The sequence below is a fragment of the Manacus vitellinus genome, unplaced genomic scaffold, assembly GCF_001715985.3.
Source record: "Manacus vitellinus isolate BGI_N305 unplaced genomic scaffold, ASM171598v3 scaffold_9_pilon, whole genome shotgun sequence".
Lineage (NCBI taxonomy): Eukaryota > Metazoa > Chordata > Aves > Passeriformes > Pipridae > Manacus > Manacus vitellinus.
In genome coordinates this window covers 20,557,005-20,565,592 of record NW_021940917.1, presented here as the reverse complement: position 1 = coordinate 20,565,592, position 8,588 = coordinate 20,557,005, and the positions used below count along the sequence as shown (strand labels likewise).

The 8,588-nt window shown below is 37.0% G+C and overlaps 1 protein-coding gene across 2 annotated transcripts in view; it reads right to left on the bottom strand.

Annotated features, from left to right (window-relative positions):
* The window catches only part of CNTNAP3C (contactin associated protein like 3C), a 200,573-nt gene that overhangs the window by 71,605 nt on the left and 120,380 nt on the right, over positions 1-8,588 (bottom strand). The gene's annotated exons all lie outside the window — the stretch shown is intronic.

The following is an 8,588-nucleotide window of genomic DNA, read 5'->3' as shown; positions in this document are numbered from 1 at the left end:
GGGTTGGATCAAGGGTTGGACTTGATGATCTCGGAGGTCCCTTCCAACCCAGCTGATTCTGTGATTCTCTGATTTCAGTGTAACATTTTTGCATAAGAAAACAGAGTGATCTCTATGAATTCCTTTTACTGAGAGATTAGACTAGTTTCACTGCAAGCCTGAGTTTCAGGTGCATAGTATGCTGTATTTAAAAAGGTCTTCTGGCAGACCATGGTAATGAAAGACTCTGGCTTCCAGCTAAAGAATCCAGAGTGTTATAAAAGGAATTTTAATTGAGTGTCCTGTTAAAACAAGAAGATTTTGTATTTCAATTTTTTCCCAGGTGAAGGATTAAAAAGTAAACTTTTTTTAGCCATATTTAACCGATAAAATACTTCCCCTTTTTGTTACATAAAGAAAACAAAGAAACAGAAAGAAAGGTAAAGAAGAAAGTAAAAAAAATCTAAAGAACTTTAATCATGAACTTTAACACCCTAAAGACTGGAGAACATATTCTGATTTTGCTGTGCTGTGTAGTGTTAGTTTATTATAGCCTGTTTATGGTATGTGAAGCAGAAAGAATTTGATCAGAAATTTCGGATCTAAATACCTGACAAATTAGACAGAAATAGCTCTCTGAAATATTTATATGAACAGTATTAAAAAAATTACACATTTCTGGATGCATAGACAGTACTGTTGCCATAGCTAAAAGCCACAGACATTACAACTGTGGAAGTATATAGAAACCAACATTTTTAGCTATGCAGCTTCTCTTTCTACAAGTTTTTGAAGCAGAGGTGAGCTTTGTTGCATTAATTATTTACCTCCCTATATGCAAATCTTTGCACTTTCCCTCCCCTGTACTTGTACAATTTCAATAAATTCTAATCTCTGAATTTGCTCTTACTGTGAGCAAATGAAGTGTTCAATTAAGATTTTTTGCCAAATCATTTTTGGAGAGCAGCCACCTCATAGAAATTAATTTAAGTTTTGAATACAGAATGTATATTGCCTGATTTTTTTACTGTAGGGTATATTTAAACCATGTGTTTTTAATTTAAAATAAGTTTGGGGCTTCAGTAATAACCTAAAAGTACTTCAAACTACTCCTTTAACCATTCAGAATGGCCAGTTTAGAAATCAATATTTTTAGCTGTCATTTTACAGAGCTTTTGTCTGTTAAAAGCACATTTTAGAGTGTATCAATTGTGTTGAGTATTAAATGGGTCTTTTTTGCTTGATTTTAAACACTCTAAAGGTTAAAATATATAGTTTGGGGCTTTTTCAGTTTTAATCCTTTTCAAAAGAAAGAGGACAAAATCAGACGGCTTTTCCTCCAGACTATAGTACTGAAGGCGTACCCAAAACCTATGAAAGTAGCTTGTAGGCTTTTTAGAGGAGAATTAGATTCAATGTGACAGACAGTCCTGTCTTTACAGCAGAACCCAATTACTGTTTCATGGTCCAGCCCAATGATCTTTTAAACACAGAATTATAACCACATAACGAGCTGCTTTCCTCCCACCCCTGCCTTCTTCAGACTGTTCAGATCACTTCATTTGTGTGCCAAATCATGTAAAGGGAACATGTCATTATTTTAGATTATGCAGATTACCCAGGCATCTCCTGGTTAAAAAGATGTAATGTTAAAATGACTGTTACACGTAATAAACACTGTTTGCAAAAGTATTAATAGGATTGTAAAGTAACCCCTCCAATATAACTGCTTGTTGAGTCTTAGTTGATACTCTTACAGGTACTGCTTTTCAATAGCATGATGACATATCACCTTTCTCAAAGAATGCAGTTTTTAAAACATATATTGCAGTTTAAACAATAGCAGGATGCTTAGCAGCATGGATATATCTAAGAGGATAACTGCCCACAGCCTATTTTATTCCATGGGCTGTACTGAAACCTGAACTGAGAGCCTACTCTCAAACCTGTTTTAATCCTCCTACTCAATTACTAACCCAGTAGTTTCTTTGCCTCGAGCTACTTTAACCTTGCTTTGAATACAAAATTACTCAGTTCATTATGGTGTCAGAAATCATGAATGTGCTTTGGACTGCACTGGTAAAACTAAGTCCTGCCCGTAGAAGGGCATTAGCAAGCTCAGAATGACTGTGAAGTTAAGCACACATCAAGATAACGTGAAAAAAAGTTCTTTGTTTCCTTGTCCAACCTCTATCTAGAAAGCAAATGTGGTTTTAGACCAGGGATAATAGAGTCACCTTGTCCAAAACTTCCTCAGCCAGTCAAAAAAGCCCCCAGAAATGAAGCTGTGTATGACCTGTACTTTAGGTAATCTAGAGGACATGATGCTCATTTACAAATGCAACTTTTACTGTATGATATACACACTGTATGTATATGCACACTGTAAAACATACTACAAGGCTAAATAATGCCTTGCAATTGTGCAATGTAAAACCATGCACAATGGTTTTACATATGCAGTGTACTCACTATAATAAGTGTAATATTTATTACAAATATTACTTCACGATACATATATAAATATGTATCGTTAAGTAATATATAAATAAAAATAAATATGCAACTTCTCATTCAATGTTTAATGACAAGAACTGGAAGGGGACCCGACCTCAATAATTTTGTCAGAAGAGAAGTTTAACAGTGAGGTACTAGTATACCCCAAGAAGGGTCTGATGTCATAATGTGGTTTATGAATTCCAGTACCAACATCAGAAAAAACAGCTGAAAAAAATCCATGGGAACCAGCAGCTCTTTGTATAAAATTCTTGTTGCATGATGATGGTTATGCTTTAGAAATACCTGCATGAGTCCTCCTTATGACACACACCAACATTGCTATTGACATTCAGGAGTCATCAAGAGGGAAACAGAACCCCCAGTGGGCTGCTGGTAATTTGATTACCTTAGAGTATCATTGAAACTACCATAATAATGCTGAAGGATTAACTCATCTTGAGCTCTTCTGAGAATTAAGAGAGTTCAAAGTAAATTATTTTCTCCCATTACCTCCAAGTGATATCCAAGTTCATAGAGTAGTTTAATTATTTACACCTCAGTAACAAAAGGAGTGCCTATTCCAGATAACTTAGGGCACAGTACAATGAGCATCAATTAACATGTCTTCTGAACAAAATTCCAAACTTTTGGACTCTTCCTTCTCATCCTATTACCACTGTGGTGAGTTATGATTAGTCTTTTGAAGCTGCTCCTGAAAGTCAACAGGTTAAAGTGAAAAAGTGAGTGTGAGAGTCCTTCACTCTGTTCAGAAAACACTGTATCAGACAACTGCCTTCTTTCCTAGATGTCCAGATTAGAATTACGGCCAGGACAAAATGATCACAGAGATTAAATGAACAGACTGTTACAGCTTCATTGTCATAAACAAAAAATTATGCAATAGCTGATAGATCTGTTTCCTATACTAACAGTGCCATCCCAGTGAGAAGCCCAGTACCATAAGTTATTCATCAGAGTTTTCACTATATCTTGTCTCTGAATTGTTGAAAGATATATTTGAACCACACTGGAATTGTTTTCAATTGATCCAAACACAGAGCAGTTGCACATATTCATAATTTTGACTGATCACAATGTCTTTTGTAAAAAAGAACAGCACATATTTATGGCAACATGACTAATATAGACCAGATAGATAGATAAAAAAACTTGGCAGAAAACAGTCATAAATTCTCGTTGCAGTCAATGACCACCACTTGTAACATCTAAATCCCCACTACTGTACTTAAATCATTCCATCAGTGTCACTCAGAAACGGGATAGTGGGGTAAATTCTTTCAGTTTATTTCTTTCTGGTATTTATTCACATTTGGTGACTTATTCATTGGAATATTATGCCATGATTCTTTCTCTTTTTTGCTTTTCACTGTGTGAGTGGAAAATTAGCATAGCTTTACATGAGAGAGCATCTCCAGAATTAGGAGACGAAGAGAGGATGAGAATGCACTTACCAGTTAATTTATCAAAGGTGACAGCTGACATTTGTGAAGGGACTCTAGAAATTCTTTCTACCTTTCAGGGTTTTTTTTTGTTTGTTTGTTTGTGGTTTTTTGTTTAATTTTTGTTTTGGTGGTTTGAGGGTTTTTTTGTTTAATTTCTTTTTTTTTTTCTTTTTCAAAAACAAAATTTGAAACCATTTGCTTTCACATTATTATGGGTGAAGATTTCAATATCTAAAATTAAGCTAACAGAGAAAGGTTGTGGGGTTTGTTTCTTGTTACAGTAGTTGCAGTTGGACACAGCATTGCAGGGGTGTGTAAAAGGGTATGAACAGCTATTTCTAGCCTGCAGAGGTTTACCAACACTTAGTCATGCTCCTTTGGAAATGTGGTTAACAAAACATGTTTTCTTTCTTTTTTCTTTCTTTCTTTTTTTTTTTCTATGTTCAGCATGAAATGAAAAATATTTAATTTTCTAGATGCCATGGTATAGGGACTAATGTATGCAATAAAAGTACCTTAATGCAAGCCACCAGCCACACCAGCTATTCTGAATTGTTCCACCTACCTTATTTTCTTTCATTCATTCACATGTAGTAAAAAATTTTATGTGAAGTAACTTGTGGCCATCGGAGGGAGCCCTTGTATTGACACAACTGGGCACAACACTGAGGTCTGCTACTTCTCCCTTAAAAAATTATCACAACAATCCTTCTTTATAAATTCCTAATATGTAATTATGAATCTGCTATGCTTTATTTTTTAATACCTACACACATGTACCTCAGAGATACTCCTGAAAATTAAAATTGTGACCGTGTTTCATAATGGTATTTCTGGAATTCTAAAGAACCTTCAACAATTTTCAAAGATTAGCTAACTCATTATCTGAAATGAATATACATATACTTTTTAAAATACGGAACTGTAGTCAATGAATTTGAATTCTGATATTCTAAAGGTAACTGTAATGACCTCTGAAGGTAAGAACCAAAGTATTTTTGGAAGTGATATGATTATTTATTTTCACTGTTGTTTTTTTTTTCTTTTAATAAATCCATTTGAAACAATCTGTAAAATATGGCTACACTGAATTTTAAATCCGGTCTAATGGGCCTTTCCACTTTCAAATCAATTTGAAGTTTAACAACTACTGTTCTGGAAAAAGGAATGTTTTTACTAATGAGATTTATTCTTGAGAGTGAAATCAAATTTACTTAGAAATACTAGGCTGCATAAGTGCTATGAAATGTTTTCAAAGAGCAGTAACATATTTAACCTGTTTATTCCATGTATTTACTTGTTAAAATTTGTAAAACTGGGGGCAGTGGTATATTTCTCATTATGCAAAATTTAAGTAGGAATCAGGATTCACTGTTGTGCTTCCACAACACATGACATAATCCAGAGACTACCACAAAGATAATTGAGTTGATTTATAGCTAAAATACCTGTAATACAACAGCAGTGCGTGAAATCCACTGAAATGTCACAACGGTACATGGGAATCCTGTTTGCTCAAAGCAGTATGAAAAAAGCTGTTTTAATATTCTAGTATAAATTTCCCTTTCCTACAATTTCACACCTTGCTCTGAAATGACCAAAAAGAAAGGAAGGAAACCTCATTAACTATGCAACACAGAAATGGCAGAGCAAATGCTTTGTAGCTCTTATGTCCTGAGGGTCATAAACAATAAAAGAGTTCAATAAAATGGCTTCCTACTAAATTATTTCGGTGGTTTTTCATATGTGAAGTCTCATGATTTCTATCTTTCAAGAAATTTCTGTCTGTGAATTCTTTTCTAACTCACCACTGTGGACTTAGAGTGGTGTACAACACACCCAGTGAACACAACAAAAATCAGTTCCTTAGGTTGCTACAACTACCATATTAAACAGTCACCCATCCCAGCTAAAACCTCAGTGGAAAGATTTCACTTTTCTTTTTATATAGTGCTTTCCAGTCTGATTATTAGAAGACCTTTTAAAAGCGATCAGCTTCCACATTTTTAGCTTTACTCTGATGAAAGGCACCATGCAATGAAAACCCAGAGAAACTCACTGACGAAACTAAACTTTTCAAATATGCTTTCAAATACATTTAAAAACTGTCAACTACCAGGTGAAAGCACTTCAATCTGCTGTTCCTAAGCAAAGTGGCTGAGAGTTTAATAAAAAACATCAGAAAGACCAGTTAAAATTTCAACATAATTTTGATTATGAACCCTCTCATATAAGTAGACCACTTGCATGTTCCTGTTGCAGTAACTCTCTCACCTCCACTACCAAGTGGCTTTTCCTTCCTCCATCCTAGGCTATTAAAACAGATATTGTATCCAGATCACTACAGGCTGCTGTGGAATATAAAGTTTTAATGACACCACAGCAGGCTCTTGGGCTGAGCTAATACGAGCTCTCAGTTTTAGTCCAAATCTAATAGTAAAGCAAACAGAGTTAGGATGATGCTCAGTGCTATTGTAAATGCCAACCACATTCCATCTTGAAGAATGAATGGAGAAAAAAATGGTGTAACCACTTATAAATATTATGATGAAAACTAGATTGGTCCCTTTTATTTTGCCCTAGGCTTCAGAAACAGAGGCCATTAAAATAATAACTAGTCTGATAGAAAAGCTAGGCAGAACAACGAGGCTCTAGGAACTTTCTGTATATTAATACAAATTCTGCACAAAATCTTAGCAAAAATATTGGGAAAAGGTATATCAAGATTGCGTTCAGCATTATCAGGGACTAGGAAAAATGCATCACAGTATTTCCTGTTATTCATCATGGCCAGGCTTTGGGAACGAAGATTTGGGAAGGGCTCTGCCCACGTTTGTTACAAACACACTGGTGGCTGAAAAGGCCAATACAAGACAGACACGTCCGGTTGCAAAAGGCACAGCAGAAAGACTCCTTAGGTGGGAAATTCTGCAAGACACGATTCTTTCTGCGTTGTCTTTTCTCCTCCAGGGTGATCCTGCTGCGTTCTCAAAGGCATCAGCAGCGTTAGAGATGGGGTGTCTCCAGAGCTCCTGATTGGAGGCCAGAGCAGACCAGTTCTGGTGATCAATATGGCCAAGGCTGAGATGTTGTTTCAGGCAGTCCTTGTATCTCCTCTTTGGGGCTCCTCTCTTGCAGCAGCCGGTGGCAAGTTCACCATAAAGCATAACCTCGAGGATCAGGACGGGATCTACATCTGATACCATACTGATGGAAACCTTTCCAACCTAAGGTGACTGAAGTCCCACACCAAGACCTTAAACCATCTTGTCCAGGAGCTGCTTTATGCTGATGACGCCGCCCTTGTTGCCCACACAGAAGCAGCTCTGCAGCGTTTAACATCCTGCTTTGCTGAGCTGCTGAGCTCTTTGGGCTGGAAGTCAGCTTAAAGAAGACAGAAGTTCTCCATAGACCTGCACCTCTGGAAGTCCCCCATCATCCCCACACCACCATTGGCAATCAGAGCTCAAATCAGTCCAGCAGTTTAATTCCCTAGGCAGCCTCATCTCCTCGGATGGTGAGATTGATGGAGAGACAGACAACAGGTTAGCAAAGGCATACAGTGCCTTCAGGGAGCTTCATAAAAGAGTTTGGTGAAATAAACACCTGAAGAAAAGCACCAAGGTCAGTGTTTACAGAGCCATAGTGCTGTCTACTCTCTCATATGGATCTGAATCCTGGGTCATCTACAGCCACCACCTGCGACTCCTGGAACGCTTCCATCAATGCTGCCTCCGAACAATCCTAAACATCCACTGGTCAGATGATGTGACCAATCCATCTGTTCTAGAACAAGCAGCAGTCACAAGCATTGAGGCCATGTTGCTGAGAACACAGCTGTGCTGGGCAGGGCACGTCTCCAGGATGAAGGACCAACCACCCCCTCCCTAAGATCCTGCTTTATGGTGAACTTGCCATTTCCTGTTATTATTTGGAGTCCAAAAGTAGAGGTTGGGTTTTTCAGAAATGTCAGCATTCGTGGTGGAGGCTACTGCTCTAGTAGGCATCTGATGCCTCAGAAACACAAAGTCTGCACTGTAAACAGATCACTTAGGAATATTTGAGCTCAGGGGATGTTCCTAAAAGCCACACTAAGCTTTTAACTAGTGAATGGAATAATACCAAGTCCTGAGGTATTTGCCACACAGAGGATTTGTTTCTGACACAGATTCCAGAATCAGACTAATTAATGGATTTGGATAAGCAAAGCAGCAAAATAGTGGTAGTTCATTCTTCCCAGTACTTCTATACATTTAAACACAAATAGATGACTGGCAAATACAACTGCCAAGCAAACCTGGCATGCAATGAAAGCAACCACATTGCTTTCTGTAAAAAAGTTAAAAGAAATTAGCCTTTTTGACCACTTATCCCATCTCTTCCACAGAATATTTTGCTTCATCATCTCCATTTGCTAAAGAAAAATAAAACAAACCAAACTAGAAATATTAATTATATCAGGGCCTGATAATATTTTGACTTGAGTTGTTCCAGCTGTTGTATCCCAGGTTTAAAACCTTAATTTTAAGTTACACTGGCACTGATTTACCTCAGATAGGCATTTAATTACTTACTTCATGATCCCTAGTGTTACTGCAAATATCACTCAAATCTAGCTGCATGCTAATGGTCTTATGTGAGAAACGC